General features: G+C 44.4%; 1 protein-coding gene across 1 annotated transcript in view; it reads right to left on the bottom strand.

Moving 5' to 3' along the window:
- Positions 1–18822, bottom strand: part of FMOD (fibromodulin) — a 74514-nt gene that overhangs the window by 34168 nt on the left and 21524 nt on the right. The gene's annotated exons all lie outside the window — the stretch shown is intronic.

Here is an 18822-nt window from a genome sequence, read left to right as displayed (position 1 = left end):
TAGGAAATCGTTACCTCATGGGTTACATCTTCCCCTGGGCTTTAAATGAAGCACATGGAGCTGGGAAGGCTGCAGAGTGCACACCACTGGTGAGATGATCTGTAGAATGAAAGAGGGGGACATGGGTGGCGCTGTGGTCTAAACCACTGAGCCTCTTGGGCTTGCCGATCAGAAGATTGGTGGTTCGAATCCCTGCGATGGGGTGAGCTCCTGTTGCTCTGTCCCAGCTCCTGCCAACCTAGCAGTTCGAAAGCACGGCAGTGCAAGTAGATAAATAGGTACCGCTGCGGCGGGAAGGTAAACAGAGTTTCTGTGCGCTCTGGTTTCCGTCACTGTGTTCTGTTGTGCCAGAAATGGTTTAGTCTTGCTGGCCACATGACCCGGAAAGCTGTCTGTGGACAAACACTGGCTCCCTCGACCTGAAAGCGAGATGAGCACTGCAACTCCAGAGTCACCTTCGACTGGACTTAACCATCCAGGGGTCCTTTACCTACCTTTTTACCTTAGAATGAAAGAAAGGACATTCACAAACACCTCTCAGCCATCTCAAAAATAAAGCCACTGAGACCAAAAACAAACAAACAAACAAACAACCCTGCCCATGAGAATTTCACCAAAATTTTCTCTCCACTTTGATAATGTTTGCATGTAATTGAGTTCCCCTTTAATAGAAGGAAAATGTTAAAATATTTTTGTCCTAGCACTAGTTTTTACAGACAGAATAAGGAAGCAGGCAAGAGAGGCTTGTGGATTGGCTGAAGGTGGAGCACCCTCAGGGCTCAGGGGCTGTCTGAGGGAATCTGATGCAGAGTTAGCAGATGTGCTAGGAGTTTGCTTTCTTCTGATATGCAAGACTCCACTCCTCTGTTATCCGAAGGAAACCAAATCTAGTGGTGCAAGGCAGTCGCTCAGTGGTTGAGCATCTGCTTTGCATGCAGAAGCTCACAGGTTCAATCCCCAACATATCCGTTTCCCCAAGGAATTGAACCTTGCCTCAAACCCTGGAGAACTTCTGCCAGCCAACATGGACAACACTGGGCTAGATGAGCCAATGGTCTGACTTTGTATAAGGCAGCTTCCTATGTTCCTATTTGTAAAGTATTTATTAAACTTTTCCCTTGCAAAGTTTGTGTGTGTTTGCATGTGTGGAGTACATGAATCCTCTTCAATTTATGCAATATGTGATTTGTTGACAGCTGACAGAGTAAGTTTCTCCTGTAAAGCTTTCAGCCTCAAAGCTGGTTATGCCTCAAAGATTCCACTAATTCACTGCAAAATACTTAAGTAAATTTAGGTTCCAGCCATATTAGACTTAACAGATTTTCCCTCAGACAGGGTTCTGGTGTCCTGAAAAGCATCCTGATGGAAAATGTTTCATCCCTGGCTCAGAACTTTATTCCTCAGCACACAGGATAACTGAGGCCCACTCCCAGGTTACCACTCCTTATCCTACCATAGTGTGGGTGGGTGAAGGAAAGCAATACACTGCACAGAAATAGATACCAGTGTAGGTAGAAAAGCCCTATAAGGAAAAGGGATTCCAAGCCCTAGTGGTAAGGGTTCCACCAGTCTGTCTCTGGGGCTCCGAGGATTCTCAGGACCTGAAAAGGGGGATTTCTTGTCCAGTAAGATCTGGAAGACCACAAAGAATCTCTACTGTTTGGGGACCGATTTACCTGACTCTTTGTCACACCGTAGGTACTTTCAACTTGAGTACATGGAAACTCATTGTTTTCAACAGACCAGTAGGATGAAGCAGTTGGCACTGACTATTTCTGTCCTCCATCAAAGCCACCTAAATGCGCCCTTGTGGTGGTGTGCAAAGACGTTTCAGGTTGAGAGCATTCAAAATCCAAGCACATATAATCATAGGGCTACAGAAGACTGAAGAGTTTGCATCCCCAACATAGTCACAGAATTACAAGGTTTTCAATGGGTGGATCATTACTTCTGTGATTAGAGACACCAGCACTTCTGGCTGTTTTGACATCCACCAAATAGTCTGCATAGTATGGAATGGTGGCAAAATGTTGCAGAGCTCAAGCAAATGTTTAATGCACATTGCTCACAAAGCTTGTAGTTCTTACATGATTTTGACTGAGTCATTCATTCATTCATTCATTCATTTAATATGTATACCACCTTTCCTCCAAAGATCTCAGGGCAGTTAATGGCATTAAAATAGGAAAAAGTCATGAGCTCCATGATATATCAAAGGGCTGTGCACCAGCTATGCATGCAGCCAAAACTACAAGGTGGATAAGGATGATTTGGATGAAGTTTTCATGTGCCAGGGGTCAGATTGCACCATTCACAGGGCATCTCAGTCAGGGGCTGCCTAATGTTCTGAGTCACTCTGTGTGCTGGGTGCACAAAAATGCTGCATTATTTTGCCATTTAAAATAAAGGGGCCTCTGCATTGTTATTTTTTAAAGCAAAAACCAAACTGGCTGGTGAAACAGCCTGTGCTCAAGTGGGGGGAAGAGAGTGGGCAAGAGGTGGGGGGCGATTTTTGTTCTGATGAGCAGGTCTAGGTTTTAATCACAGTGAATTATTTTCCCAGGGAACTCCAGTCTCAGTAATTTGGGGGAGGGATGTTGAAGTGAATAGAAAGCTTTTACTTTTCACGTGGTTGTTCTCTTGTGAGTTCTGCCTGGGAAAGTAGAGAGGTGGACTCTTGGCATCTTTCCCAGTTGTTTTCTGTTTCCTAACAAACCACTCAAAATCAATACTTCAGTCAATTTGTTTTCATTCTGCTGGGATTTTTGTTTTTCATTTCCTTTTGCTTTGTGTTAGTTTTCTTTTGAGTCTTCAAACTTTCAGGAGAGCTCAGGAAAGGGCTACTCCACTGTCCCCCTCCTTCAGTTCACTAATAAGGCTTTTCGTGCAATTTATTTGCTACTTTCATTTTAATTCCTGTCTGTTTTCCAATGACGAACACCTAATTTATTTGTTTTTCCTTCTATTTGTTTTCTCTTATTTTTTTCCAGCTATGTGAAAACTTGCAGTGTGTGCACGCGATGCCTTTTCTTCATTTCCAGTTGTTTTTCTCCCAGCTTTGGTTTGCTTGTTCAGAGTCCCATTTGCCTCTTTTCAGTTTCAGGGTACCTGTGATTCATTATGCTGAATTCTTGCTGCCAAGTATTATTTATATTTTTATTGAAGTTTTATCCCTTTCCCCTTTAGGTCTGGTACTTTCCTCTACCTTCAACTAAGCCTGATTGTCCATTAAGTCAGCTTCCAGTCACATTGCTCATTGCCAGCCTATTACAGTAAGCTCAAAACTTATGTGGGGGTTACGTTCCGGAGATTGCACCTTGAAAAAAAGGTGCATAATCAAAACACATTGGATTCAATGGCGAGGGGGGTTGTCAAAGTCTTCCCCCCCAGACACCTGCTCCCTTTTTATTTTATTTATTTATTTATTCATTTTTGCCAAGTGCAGAAAGCTGAATGTGCACAAGTTACATGTGTGCAAGTTGTGGGCTTATTGCCCAGGGACATCCCCTCATGTCACCAGTTTTCGGACAACTCACAAGACACTAAAGGGGGGTTACATGATTTGTTCTTTACCTACCCCAAAATGGTAAGGTCAGTCTTCACACAAGAATTTTCTGCTCAGAAGTGTCTCCTTCCTATCTGTTTTTCTACCTATAAGGTAAAATATCCCATTCTCCCTTATGTGGGAAATCAGCTTGTGGGGGTGATTTTAAGCAGGAAAATAGCCAAAGCCTTAAACAACTCCCCTTACCCCACCATTAAAACTCACAAACAAGAATCTGGGGAAAGTCACACATGACTGTGTGCCATAGTTTGTCTGGCTCTCAAGCAACAGGAGCATGCAAACATTTGCACAACCTCTGGGATAAGCAAGGTGTATCAAAACTACCATGTAGTGTAGCAGCCATTTCTGATGAAACATCTCCAAATCTTGCCTTGTTCCATATAACATTTCCCCTTTAAATATCAGCACTGTATTGAGTTTTGATTGGAAGCAACAAGACTGGTATGGCTTGATCCAAGAGAGGTTCCACTCAACAGAGGGCAATACTTCAGAGACACATTGGCTAGCTTGTGCCTATATTCCCATTAATTATGTACCAAGGCATAGATCCTGGGGTGTTGTCCATACCTATTCATTAATTGCAGGCACTGCTAGCCTTAAGAATTAAGCCAATACCTATTATTCTAACGAAGATTTCCTCTGATAATTTGATACTTAATTTGAAAACACATAAATCTGGGGGCCTTCTTGTGTCAAGGGTAGTACGCTGGCGAAATACCGCAGTGCTCAGCTTTGAGACCTGGGACTGCAAATGCCCATCTGATAAAACCACAAAATGTGTAACAGCAGAACTGTGCTACAAACTAAACAGAATCCAGTTCTGGGAAAGAAAGCAGAGATTTATACCAGGCTGTGCTCTTGTGCATAGTGGTGGGGAACTGTTTACAGCTTAAAGGCCCCAGACCTTTCCAGACAACCTTCTGAGGTCCATATGCCCATGGTGGTTGAGGCAAGATGCAAAAATGCAATGAATGTACATTTCTATCTTTATACGGTTTATATGGTAGTTTCTATGTACGCCCTCCTCTATCCTCTAGCTAGACAAGCAAGAGGCATTATCAGAGGGATATGCCAGCTGGCCAGGCAAACAGCCACCGCTACCCAAAATGCAAAGCAGGGCCAGTGAAGGATATGGCCTGGGGAGAATCTGAAGGCCAGAGAGAAAAGTCTGGAGGGCTGAATTTGGCCTCTAGGCATAAGGCTGTCCACCTTTTCTCCAGCAGCACAATACAGTGGTACCTCAGGTTACAGACTTCACTAACCCAGAAATAGTACCTTGGGTTAAGAACTTTGCTTCAGGATGAGAACAGCAGCGGCGCGGCGGCAGCGGGAGGCCCCATTAGCTAAAGTGGTACCTCAGGTTAAGAACAGTTTCAGGTTAAGAATGGACCTCCAGAAAGAATTAAGTTCTTAAACCAAGGTACCACTGTACCAGGAGAGTAAATAGGAGTTTTAGGAACTATTTCTAAATAATGGATGCCGGTGGAACTTAGGAAGGCTGTCTAACAATCCCCCATAAAAAGCCTTTGTACATAGCATTGACAATCTTCTAAAGTGCTTCTACTTTGTTGATGTTTTGTTCTTCTTCTTAGCAGATGTTTCACATCTGCTATAAGGGGCCAAGAATAGTTCTTTTCAGAGGAATGCACCTCAGGCAAAGTGCATTGCAATCTCTCTGATTTAGGTGAATAAGATGACTAGTTTTGACAAAATATTTATTTGCCATAGTGGACGCATAGCCACTTGGTAAGCGAGTTGTCTATACTATGCTGTTAGGTGGTGAGAAGAACATTGCCATACCTCCACACCTGATCAAACATTTTTGGAAATGGGATAGTGGGTCTTACCATTTGGCATCAGATTCAGACGAAGTGCGGAATCTTTGAGACCAGTCAAATGCAAATAATGTGCTCTGCCTTTCCAATGTGGATCTCCTGCCCTTAATGGTGCCCCAAATTATTCTTATCTTGCCTCATGGTGGTGGGGCTCCTTTGGCTTGCTCACACGGCTTGGTCTTCCTTGCACTGCAAACAGCTACTCTCTTCCTCAACGTAAGCAAAATATATTATTGATTCTTTTCCTGATAAATACTGGAAGGCAGATCTTGTTCCAGCCCTTTTTTTTCCTACCACAGATTCTGTACCTTTCATAACTGCATGTTGTGCAAAACTTCTCCGAGTCTAGCATTCCCCTTCATGAAATTTCTGTGCTCAGAAACCTTCACCAACTGGTTCCAGCCTATTTGGCAGCTCTATGGGCATGGGTCTTCCCTCTCTAATAAGGTGGCAACTCTAATCAGGACTATCATTATCAACTGTCTTGAATGCATTCACACCCAGATTCATCACATTTGCTTCAGATTGGCAGCAGCTTGCCTGATCTGGGAAAGAATTATCACTTCCTCTCAAAATGTAGCACACGTCATTGCAAATATCATGTCTTTCATTCACTCAAAACTAGGCCCATTTTTAATCCACCTGTATGGAGGACAACTGGAAAATGTAGCCTTCTATTATTATTATTATTATTTTTCTTCTTTTCCTTCTTGTACTAAAGTGTTTTTTACACTCCTCAGAGCTCTGTACAAGCTGTCAGTGTAATTTGTCTCTTTGCCTTAAAAAAACCCCAACAGAAACCCTAGCACAGCCAAGTACAAGTGAAAGCACTCTGTCAGCTGCTGCTGCTGCTGCGGAGGTTTTCTGCCTGGAAGATATCAGAGGTTAGAACTGCAATTGCTGAACTAAATTGACAGAGTATATTGCATTCAGTCACTATAAAAGAGCACATAAGCCTTAATTTCATGTACCTTCAATGCATGTAAACCCTACTTGTAAATGCACTCCTTTTTACTGTGCTTCCAGTGTGCTTCCACCACTGCTTTGAGAAGCAGAGTACACATGAAATTAATTAATTCCATATCTATCCTGTTCTTTCTAATGCAATACTTCATTTTGATCCAGCTTCAATTTGTCATGAGAACTTAAACCAAGTTCAATTTGCATGCCACCTCTGGTGTGCACAGCTCTGAATAGTACCTTTCCTGTAGGAGACTATTGTACAAGGGCGATGTCAGCATGGGTGCATACCACAGAGGAGCATCCCACTTCCAGGGAAGACACACACACACAAAATATACAGGTGTGCACACAGAAATAAGCAAACTATTGTGCGGGGCTTCTATTGCCTTTAACACCCACAGAACAGGTAGGAATTTAGCTGATGAAGCTCTATCAATATAGAGAAGCAATATTAAAAGCAAATAAAAAGTGTGGAGAAGCCGCCTCCCCTCCTGGCTTCTACTCTGCCAGTCCTTGCACTGGGTTAGTGGGGAGGACATGTGGGCAGCTGGCTCAGAGGCAGCTCCTCGGTGATACGAAGATTGCTGCCCACTTGCTCAACCTGTTTGTCCTCAGGCGCTGATAATTAGAGCTTCTGTTGATGCACAGATGGCAAGTGGGCCTGCACAGGGAAATATGTGCCTGCTATGGCTGACTAGCCAGCATAATAACACAGAGACAAGTGATGCAGTAGCTTCTGCGCTGGAGATGGTACCTAGAGCTTCCTGGTTTATTGTCTGGGGAATCTGGAAAAGGAGAGATGAGGTTATCCTCCTTCTGACCATCAGACCTTTTACTTTAACTGAATCAAAGCAGCATGGAGTTTTGCCTTGCCTATACACTGAAGTTTTGCGAGGCTAGTCTGTGTGACAGCATAAGCATGCCAGTAGACCAGCTCAGGAACAGGTCCACAGCTTTCCTTCCTTCGTGCTTCCCACCCATCACCCTCCCTCTGCCTCTGAGAAATCAGGGAAGAGTGCTATTTATTCCTGCGTGCATATTGGCCCTCACCCTTTCTCTGCTAATGAAACCCAGCTCCTATCAACAGCATCCACTCCTGGTTTTTTTTTTGGAACAAGGGTGGGACCGAATTTGGAAGAGGAAGCATGTGGTTGGATTTCCTCCTCCCCTCCCGAGCACCAGAAAGAATTAAAAGGATTAGGACCGTGCTGTGCTGATGTGTAAACTCTGGGTCTCTTTGGCTCCCCAGGTTCTCTATGGCTGGAAATAAAAACCCCAAGCAGCCAGCAAAAGAATGTCAGCGTTTCCTATAGAATCCAGCACTTACATTTCTGCTATGCTCATTGTTGGCTTATGTGAGAGAGAGGGAGGGAGGGAGAAAGAAAAGAAGGAGCACTGCAGGGCTTTATTGGAATCAATGGTCTAAAATAAAATAATAATAGATGCAGCACAGTCAGAGGAGAGTTAGCTTGGGGGGGAGGGGCTTCCTTTGAGCACTTTCACAGCTGAATGGCTTCCTCCATTCAAGGAAATGGAGCTAATTATCAGTCCAGGGAGAATCTATGGGATGAGGTGGGAGAAAACAGATACAAAAGTAAATGGAGCTCCTTAGTGACTGCATCTGTCCTTGGCATGATTCCTGAAGGCTGATGCATGAGATCTTTCTTTTTAAAGCCCTGTTCAGCTACACAAGCACAGAAGTGGAATTGCTTAAGGGAATGCCTGGGAAGGGAACTCTTCACAGTGTGCTAAGCTCACCTGCGCCCATTCATCTTGCACTCATCACAGCCTGATTCTCAAGCTCCAAAGTGAGAAGAAACATTCATCAGTATTATCTGGGTCCTAGAAATCTTGGTTCTGCCAATGATTCGCTCATGGGTGATTCAGTTCGGAAAACTCAACAATGAACTTCTTATATGCCAAAATGACTTCTAAGTAGTTTAGGATGAAACATAAGCAGAACCTGCTGGATCAGGCCAATGGCCCATCTGGTCTGGCATCCTCTTTTCCTAGTGGCCAACCAGATGCCTGTGGGAAATTCACAGGCAGGACAAGGGCACTCTCTTCCCTTATGGTTTGCAGCAACTGGGTATTCAGAAGCATAATTGCCTCCAACCATGAAGTCATCTCACAGCCATCAATGGCCTTATCCTTCATGAATTTCTCCAATCCTCTTTAAATAATAATTATAAAAATACATACATAATTAAAATTCATAATAAAAATTCAGTCGGTCAATTAAAACATCATCAATTAAAATACACAACAAAACAAGCAAATTAAACAGCAATTGAAACAACTGAAACCAGTTTAAAACAAGGAGGAAAAGTGTGTCCTGTAGCCAGTGCTAAGTCTCCACATCCCTTTGCTGATTTGTAGGCAATAGCAAGGCTGCTTTCATTCTAGGGTGACAGGGGGAGACTTCCTTCAATGGTATGTCCTCTCCAGAACAGTTTTATTCCTTTTGTTTTTTTAGACAGAGCCAAAGCGAATCACCATTTCCTGGGAACATTTTCAGCAGTGTCAAAAACACCTCCTGTTCCCAAAGGCTTTTCAGCACCACTTGCAAAAAAAAAGGTTCAACTGTTCATTAATCCTATTCCACAGATCCTCCAAGTGTTAATGGGCTCCATCTCCCATCATCCTTGACCATTCCTGCTGAAAACAATGGAGGTTGTTCTTCTTTGTGGTGAACAATTTCCACCCTCCCTTCCCTACAGGTGGGCAGGGTTTGTGGCACTGAGCAGGGGCTCACCTGGACGGGTGCCTCCTACCTGCTTGGGTTAGCCTTTGACCTGCCCTCAGCCAGAGAGGACAATGGACTGCCAGCCGAGGGTGGGGCTAAGGCCAAAGAAAAGAGGCTGACCCTTTTGACCAAGCCTCACTTATTTTTCTTCCTTCCAGGAAGTTTTGAGCCACAAATGACTCATCAGGCTAATCTTTCTCTAAAAGCCTATTGTACCTGGAGCCATGTTAGGTCAGGCTAAAAGGAATAGTTATGTACAATGTGCATTTGGCTATAGAAAGCAAAAATTCTTTTGAGTTTTGAGAATGTTTTCTAATATATGCTGCTGCTGCTTTATATACTGCCTTTCATTTTGAGAATAAATACCAAGAGATATTTCTGACAAGTTTTTTAAAAATAGGATCTTAGGGTGATTGACTGAAGCTGCTTTAAGACTGCCTGCGCCCTACTTGGTTAACTTGTTTATTTTGTATACAGTGGTGCCTCGCAAGACGAAAAGAATCCGTTCTGTGATTCTCTTCGTCTAGCGGTTTTTTTCGTCTTGCGAAGCAAGCCCATTGAAGGATTAGCGGATTAGCGCTATTAGCGCTATTAGCAGCTTTTAGAGGCTTTTAGTGGCTTATCTGCTGATCGGATCAGCTGATAAGCGGCTTAGCGGCTTAGAAAAAGGGGGGGGGGAGGAAAAAAAACCAGCAGGAACTCGCAAGACATTGTCGTCTTGCGAAGCAAGCCCATAGGAGATTCGTTTTGCGAAGCACCTCCAAAACAGAAAACTCTTTTGTCTAGCGAGTTTTCCGTCTTGCGAGGCATTCGTCTTGCGGGCTCCATCTCCCATCATCCAGGAGCATTCCAATCCCTGTATAAGGCCCATGGCCTCCAAATATTGTCAGGTTGATGTGTGTTGGAGTCTGACAACATTTGGAGTGCCACACCTTCCCTGTCTTTGTTGTAAATATACAATGATAGAAGATCCAGAACAGATGAAAGTAACTATTTCTTCACACAGTATATACTTAAGCTATGTAATGTGTGAGATGCAAAGATAGCTACGAATGTGAATGACTTTAAAAGAAAATTAGACAAATTCATATAAGATAAGACTATCAGTGGGTACTAGCCATGCTGGTTGTGTGTCATCTAGCTTCCCTATTGGAGGAAGCATGCCTCAGAATGTCAGTTTCTGTGAATCACAAGTGGAGAAATTGCTCCTGAACTCAGGTCTTGCTTGTGGGCTTCCCACGGGCACCTGGTTGAACAGGATGTTGGACTAGATCAGTGTTTCCCAGACTTGGGTCTCCAGCTGTTTTGGGACTGCAACTCCGATCATCCCTAGCTAGCAAGACCAGTGGCCAAGGATGATGGGAATTTTAGTCCAAAAACAGTTGGAAATTCAAGTTTGGGAAACACTGGACTACATGGACCACTGGATTGATCCGTCAGGGGTCTTCTTGTGTTCTTAAAGAGAGGTCATAAATCAATGAGAGTGCAGGAGAGGTTGCATGATCCCCAAATATTTCATAAGAGCAGGTTACAGGTGAAATGGATGCCCCCAAACTGTGAGCATACCACTCTATAATAAGAGTTGAACTGTGCAAACTCTGTTCCCCTTGAAGCCTTATGCCGCCTACTGCTCTGGGCTGGCTATATGTTTGTAGCTCTTTGAGAAGAGTAGTGGTTGCATTACTCTTCAGCTTCTCTACTTACACACTTGCTGTCCAGTCTGCTGCCATGGCCCCGTAACTAAATACAGCATGGCGGAGACACAGTCGGCGTCAGAGAGAAGGGAGGCTGGGTGTTTACAATGTTCCATTCCTTCTATTTTTAGAAGATGATGGCCTTCCAGGAGCATTCCAAGTCCTCCATCTCAGAAACACTGTTTTCCTTTTCTTGCTCACATACTTTCAGTAGCGACCTAATTCTACATTCTGAATCCTCTTGGTTGTTTGGGTTGTCTTTAAAGCAATCAGTATTTCCTGTTGATTTGTCCTCTTTCCAGTGTGCTTCACACAACCCTGGCTTATTATTCAGGTCAAAAAGCACATCTCCTTTGCCTTCATCCTCCCTCTATTCATCCCATGCTGCAAACAGATGCTGCAATGAATGCAGGCCTGATTAAAAACAACAACCCAAAGTGGATGGAAATCTTTAACACGAAGAGCAGTTAAAGCTGTATTTGCAGGACCAAAGCCAGCCCACAGGCATCAAGTTTTAACTTCTGCACTGCATATACTTCGTGTATGGGCTATGTATGATTCCTTTATGGAGGTTCAGGGGTCATGTGGAATGAGAGTCTGCTGGCGAGATGTCAGGAGCTCCTAGAACATGTATGTGGCCACTCCTAAGTGATGAACCACTGAACTGCAGATAACAGCCTTCTTGATGAAGTACCTTCCATGCCAACTCTGCCCATCCAGGCTGACCCCTGGATTTTTCTGAACAAGAAGTAGCATAAGAACCTATTTTCTTTAGTTAAGCCTTGCCTGAGCAACAAAGTCTTTCTGAGCCTTGGGCGTTCCTTTGTGTTGGCTTGTTCTTTGGTTCTGCTTCCAGGTTTGTCCTGCTTCTCTAATTACATCTGACCTACTTTGTAGCTCCTGGTTCCCAATTTGGGCTGCTACTCATCACTCAGCCCCAACAAAGAGGAAATAATCACCCCAAATTGGGTTTTGATCCTAAAATAAATGAACTTAAGGAAGGAAAGTTTCTCATCTTGTCCACTCTCTACAACCCCTGAAAAGCTTCTCTAGAGAGTTGGGGTTCTTCCTGAATGATGTGAGGTGCCAGAGGAGGAGAGGTTAGGAAACGCCCTGCCTTGAAGTTCCTTAAACAAACTCATCTTAGGAGCCAAGCCTATGTGTGTTAAACTGAAATGGGCTCCTATAAAAGAATGGAAATGGTTTATTTTTCTTCAGATACAGAAAAGCATGTCAAAATTAATGGGACAGAGAATATTAATCTCACAGTGTGAGGAATGGAGAGGAAATATAAGTGGGAAGGTGGTGGCCCTTTGGGAATCCATTGTCACCAGACAGTGGCATTAGAAACTGATATGTAAGGAAAGGACAATATATTAAAGACTCTAAATTCTGTCACAAGAATAGATGATCTGATTGGCTCCCGATATCTGTAAAACACAAGCCCCAAAGTTTTAAGGCCCAAGCAAAAAGGAATAGTCTTTGGTAGCTCCCCTAAAACATTAAAAATATCCCCGAAATGTGCTCACCCCTTTGTTGCTTTATGCAGGAGGAGATCACAGTTTTTGAAATTTAAGTAGTCTACAGAAAATGGTCATTTTATTATTTGGGGAATATCTGCCTTAAAACCCAGATGCAGTTTCAGTCTCAGTTTGCAGCAAGGAGGCAGAGGTGGTCAAAGGAGCCAACCAGAAAGGATGCTCTTCAGTGGTCCAGAGGTCTGTCGTGTCTGCTGTTGTTTTGGGACTTCCACACTTGCCTTTACTTCAGCCAGTGACACCTTTTGACAACTTATTCCCGAGATCCCACCCTGTTTCTCTCACACCGTTGCAATCCTGTGTTGTTTACTTCTTTCTTTGATGTGTCATCCTAATTTGTTTTAAAGCACAGCTATGGGTGCCTCCAGACTGCCTCCTGCACCTGTAATAGTTGTATGGAAAAGGGAATGTCAGCAGGTATCACTATTCATTTATTATTATTTATTAAATTTATGAACTGCCCTTCATCCAAGGATCACAGGGCAGTTTTCAATATAAAAAACACAAAAACACACACTATAGTAACAAACAAAAACAACCGCCACCCTCTGCACAGTGTTTGGCATGAACTGAAATTCTCTCATCTGCGCCTCCCATCATAAATGTACAAGTAAAGGTAAAGGGACCCCTGACCATTAGGTCCAGTGGTGGCCATCTCGCTTTATTGGCCGAGGGAGCCGGCGTACAGCTTCCGGGTCATGTGGCCAGCATGACTAAGCTGCTTCTGGCAAACCAGCGTGCTTTCAGACTGCTAGGTTGGCAGGAGCAGGGACCGAGCAATGGGAGCTCACCCCATCGTGGGGATCCAAACCGCCAACCTTCTGATTGGCAAGTCCTAGGCTCTGTGGTTTAACCCACAGCGCCACCCATGTCCCAAATGTACAAGAGACCTGCTTTTTCACCTGATCTCATAGCAACAGTAGGATCTGATTTGCTGCATCCAGGATGCTGTGTCATGGGTGTTGAGGAAACTTAAATTGGACTTCCTGATCTGGCTACCTGATGTTGATCAGAACATGTGTGTGTGTGTGTGTGTGTGTGTGTGTGTGTGTGTGTATTAAAGGTGGGGTAGGGGAAGCCTCAGCCCCAGAGCTTATGGATCACAACTAGCAGACTCTAAGCCAGAATACTATGGGTTAAAATAATGATTTGCTAGGGGAGGAGAAGAGACAGCAAGCAAGTCATGTTCTATCCAAAGCTGTAGACAATTAAGAACAGATGTGAAAGCTTGACCCCTAGCGGCTACAACAAATAGCTGTGAAGATCCAGCTGGGTGAGGAAGGAAGAGGGGGAATTCAATAACAAGAAAAAAAAAACCCAAACAAACAAACAAACATGAAGCAACAAAGAAAGTAGAATAATGAAGCTACAGAGTCTTGAATTCCATCCTCAAATTATGCAACCACAAACCAGCTTGGGTATTTAAGAATAGTTTTGTAAGATCCGATCAAAGACCTGCCTGGCACAGCACTCTACCAGTGACCAGCCCGATGCTACTAGGCTACTCGCAAGAAGGGCTTGGTGCCATTGCTGTTTCCATTGCTTCAATCAAAGGCATATACCGGTATATCATTTCCCAGAATGCTTTTAAAACCTTACAGGTCCACCACATATGACAGAAGGTGCCTTCCTCTTGCTTACATTTCCAGCAGATATTTGCACTTGTCTTATATATTTATGCAAGCTTACTAGGAGTCAAATACCACCGGTACATCATTTTCATATAATTTTCTTTCAGCGTACACCATGCTGAGAATTTCACCACCGCCCAAGCCTCCCTTACCTGGATTGTGCAGTGGTGCCTGGCAGCAGCAATGGCAGATTCTGGTGAGATCTTGCAAGATCTCACAAGATCTTACAGAGCTCATGAGATCTTGTGAGATTTCAGGAAGATCTCACAAGATCTTGCTAGCTTAATACTGTTATTAAACCAACTAGATTTAGTAGGATTATGCATAGGGTTTCCAAGTTGGGTTGCAGCTAGCACTGTCGGCAGGGTAAGGTCCTGGCACTTACACGACCTCCCACTACTGACATTGCTGGTGCTGGCAGGGTTGAGTAAGGTTGGCACAGTGCAAACACACCGGTGCAGCCAAACTGGTGCTCATGCCAGTGTGTTCACACCACATCAACCTCACCTCCTTTCTCCTCTACCTTCTTGTAAGCCACAGTGATGTCAGCGTTGGGAGATATGCTAAGTGCCTCCCCCCACCAAATGCTACTGGTTGTGGATGGCCTATGATTTTGAAATATTCCACCTTCTGCCCAAGGCATTGTAGCTGTGCTTTTCAAGCGGCCATTGCAGCTATGCTTTTCAAGGACCACAATGGGACTTTCCTCCCTCTCTTCCCCCTGTGATCCCCCTAAATCCTTTGTATGGGTTTCCCCAAACCCAGATTCAGGGACAGTGCAGGGTTGGAAGAGAGGAAGGAAAGTCCCACTGCAGAAGTGGAAATTGCTCTGCTCATGAACTTATTCTGCCAAATACTGCCTATAATCTTGATTCAAAGGTTGTCCAGAACAGGCCAGGCACTCTTGTTGACTTTTTCCAAACCAATTGGCAGCAAGAATCTGCTGCCAAAATAGCTCCTTCTTATTGGCCTGGGCAGGCCATCGGGTCTTCCTGTTCTATACCTGCTGGGATTGACAAGGCATATGACCCTCACCTGAATCTCAATTAACTCTTGGGGGGGGGGATTAGCATCAGACGTCATGTGCATGGAAGTTGCCGAATCAATTAACCAACTAGGGTTACTGTTAATAGCACCAGTTTTCCTATAACTTGATATTGCTGGATAGTTTTGATGAACTGCAAAAGCATTTTTAATTTGCTTTCTGTTGCCACCCTGGAACTTTTCTTTATTAGTGCCACTATGTTTTTTACGATTCCTTGCAAATGAAGGAAAAATTTCCCCCTTGTATATGTTGATAATATGTTTTTGGTTACTGAGAACAAGCAAGAATGTACAGAAACAAGATTGGGTGCAGGCCTGTTTTTGCCTGGCGCCTGAAGGTGTATAATGAAGGTGCCAGCCAAACCTCCTTGGGGAAAGCATTCCACAAATGGGGAGCCATTGCAGACAAGGCCCATTCTTGTGTTGCCACCCTCTGGACCTCTCATGGAGGAGACACACAAAGAAGGGTCTCAGATGATGATCTCAGGGTCTGGGTAGGTTCATATGGAGAGAGGTGGACTTTGAAGTGTTGTGGTCCTGAGGTCCTGAGCTGTTTAAAGCTTTATAGGTCAAACCCAGCACTTTGAATTGGGCCCAGAAACTAATCAGCAGCCAGTGCAATTGGGCCAGGATTGGTGTAAAATGTTCAAACCACCTTGCCCCAGTTAGCAATCTGGCTGCTGAATTCTGTGCCAGCTGAAATTTCCAAACTGTCTTCAGAGGCAGCCCTATGTATAACGTGTTGCAGTAATCTAACCTAGAGGTTGCCAGAGCATAGACAACAGAATTTAGGCTATCCCTGTTCAAATAGGGGTGCAACTGGGACAACAACCAAAACTGATGGAAGGAGGCACTCCTCATCACTGAGGCTGCTTGAGCCTCAAGTGACAGCCAAGGATACAGAAGGACTCCAAGTTGCATACCTGCTCCTTCAGAAGGAGTATAACCCCACCAAGAGCAGGTAACCTCCCATCCATCTGGTCTAGGGAACTGCCCACTAAAAGTGCCTCAGTCTTATCTGTATTGAGCTTCAGTTTGTTGGCTCTCATCCAGTCCATTAGCGAGGCAAGACAACGAAGGTTCTATCACATCCACTGCTACACCTGCAGATGTGACGTAGAGCCTGAGCCAAGTCCCAGGAAACATATTTGTGACTGGGTGCAGTGATCTGAGGGCAAAATGCAGATAACGCTCATAAGAATAGCCCTGCTAGAACAGGTCAACAGTATCGTGCTGTCTGAGGCTGCTGGGAATTTTAGTCCCAAAACATCTGGAGGACACCATGTTGGGGAAGGCTGACAGAGGGGCTCCATTTTGTTATTATCACTAAAACCTATTAATAAACCTGACATCCATGAATTTATCTAATATTCCTTTAAAGGCAGTGATAATCACAACTTTTCTTTAAAGAATCATAGTCATCATACTTCAGTAAAGATGTTGTTTTGCAGTTAAACTATATTTAACATACAATACTGTAGAACGTTAAGCAGAAGCCAAACATCCTGTCTTACATGAACAGAGAGTAACTAAAAAAGGGCACCGCTGTTCCAAAAGCAACACGCCTACATTTCTTGAGCCTTTCCAGAGTCTTATATAACGCATGAGGCTATTCATCAACATTGTATGCCAACTTCTCCTTGTCCAGTCTTCTGTTATGGGACTTATTAGTAATAATTTGCAAGCAAGTTATAGGCAGCAATTGATAAGTTTGCTAGTAGATTCCAGTCAATCCCCCCAAAACTTCATTCTTCCAGCATGTTGGAAGTATAATAGAATCTAATTTACATTTGTACCCATTAATATCTTCCGTAATGTTTACAAGACTTTTCCAGAAAACATCCACATACTTCCAGTTCCACCCAGCACCTGCTTGACAACACCTCTGACATATTGCATTTGTTGTTCTAGATATATTTTTAATTGATTATTTTATATTAACAAATGAATTTTAAATATTCTCTTCATTTAAAGGGAATTTATTACTATTTGAAACACTCTAATTGTAAAATAAAACTTTCAGCTGATATTTACAGGTGATAGTAGGTGAGTGAAATGCAGGTAGTTTACTGGGGCGGGGGGCCGGATTCTAACCCTTTAGAGTTCATGGGTCTATGATAAACAATGTGTCAGTATGTTTATGCAAACCTATTTCCCGGTGCCATTCTCTGTGCATCTATAGCAAAAGTCCAGATCTTGTGAGACTTGTTGGAGCCAATCCAGAGCAGTGGCGGAGCAAGCCGATTGGGCGCCTGGGGCAGCGGGCATGCCCTGTGCCTAGGGGCAGGGCCAGCCACCCACAGAGTGGGGCAAGCCGGGGCAGGATGCTCCGTGGGGCCTCCGAGGAGTCTTCCTGCCTCCTCCCACTCAGCCGCCCTACAGCTGAGGGGGAGGCGGCAGGCGGACCGTTTGGGGGAAGCGCAGGGCCTGCGCACATAAGCTACCACGTCTCTCCCAGGAGAGACGCGTGGCTCCAGCATGCTGCAGGCCCCACGGTGAGTGCTGCCTGGCATTTTGTCACCCCCTCAGTGGTGACACCTGGGGCAAACCGCCTCCACTGCACCCCCTTCCTCCGCCCCTGATCTAGAGGTGCTAACAAAAATGAGCAGCCCTGCTCAAATGCTTGTGAGTGGGACTGAGGGCAGCACAACCCTGCTGCTTACAGCCTTCATGCCCTGTTTGTGGAATTCTCAGAGGTATCTGGATATACCAACTGTTGGAAACAGGATTTCTGAGCTAGACGGCTATTTAGGCTGATGACCAAACCAGACTTTACTATTCAAATAACTCACCCCAGGATAGAAGAGAGGTGGTGAACAGGGCACCAGAAATGTTGAATGTGTTGCAAAATGTGGCCCGGCTCCAGAGTCGTAGCTAAGTGATCTTGCGCCCCTGGCAGAACCGTCCAGATTGCTCCCCCTAGGGAATGTGGTACAGAAAACCCCCCCAGGGAAAATAGGGCCCCTGCATATCATATAATGACCCTCTATTCAAAACCTTTTCTTATGAGGTGATAATTGTTATTTTTATTTATAGACATATTTTAGCCAATTTTGCGCCTCCCTATCTGCGCCCCTGGCGGGAGCCCACCTCACCACCCCCTAGCTATGGCCCTGCCCTGCCCTGCAGAATTATTTCAGAGTTTGGGAAAGAAAGTTAGCTTGCATAGGTTTCCTTGGGTTAGATCCTCAGTCTGATGCAAATCAACCCCCCTCTCTCCTTCCAACACAGTTTTCCCTTTTGGTTTTCTGCATTTTTGCATGCCAGCTGTACTTCTGGCTCGGGTGTCTCCCAGCTATGCTCACATGTGTGTACTGTTTCAGAGGCTGTGCTAAAAAATAAACATAACTCGCTTCTAGCTCATATCCCCAAATGTTGCCGTTGGCTCCATTTGCAGAGCCTGGAGCCCAAGGACTAAAGGGCTTTTGTTGGGGAAGACAGCTGCAAAGTTCATTTCTGAATCGTTTTTTTACTTTGGTCTGTTCTTTCCCTTTCTGCCTGGCTTTCACAGAACTATCAGGTTATTTCCCTGACAGGTCTCTGGCCCCTTTTCTCATAAAGATGAGAAGCACCTGTCTTACCCTCCCCACCATGTTACTTCTGTAGCTGCTGTGTCATCCTCCAGAACTAGAGAGGCAGGTGGAGTTTGAGTTGCATGCAAAAATGTGATGGTTTCTTCGCATGGGGCAGGGGACCACAGAAGGATTTGATCTGCCTAAGTAAAAAAAAATTCTCAAGTCAGAATAATAATTGAGCATCAAATACAGACAGCACATTTTTTTGAGGTGCAAGACAACGGTGGAGGT

Source organism: Podarcis liolepis, assembly GCF_965112155.1.
Source record: "Podarcis liolepis genome assembly, chromosome: 6".
Lineage (NCBI taxonomy): Eukaryota > Metazoa > Chordata > Lepidosauria > Squamata > Lacertidae > Podarcis > Podarcis liolepis.
Note: the sequence above shows the minus strand (reverse complement) of the source record. Positions and strands in the feature narration are given on the sequence as shown.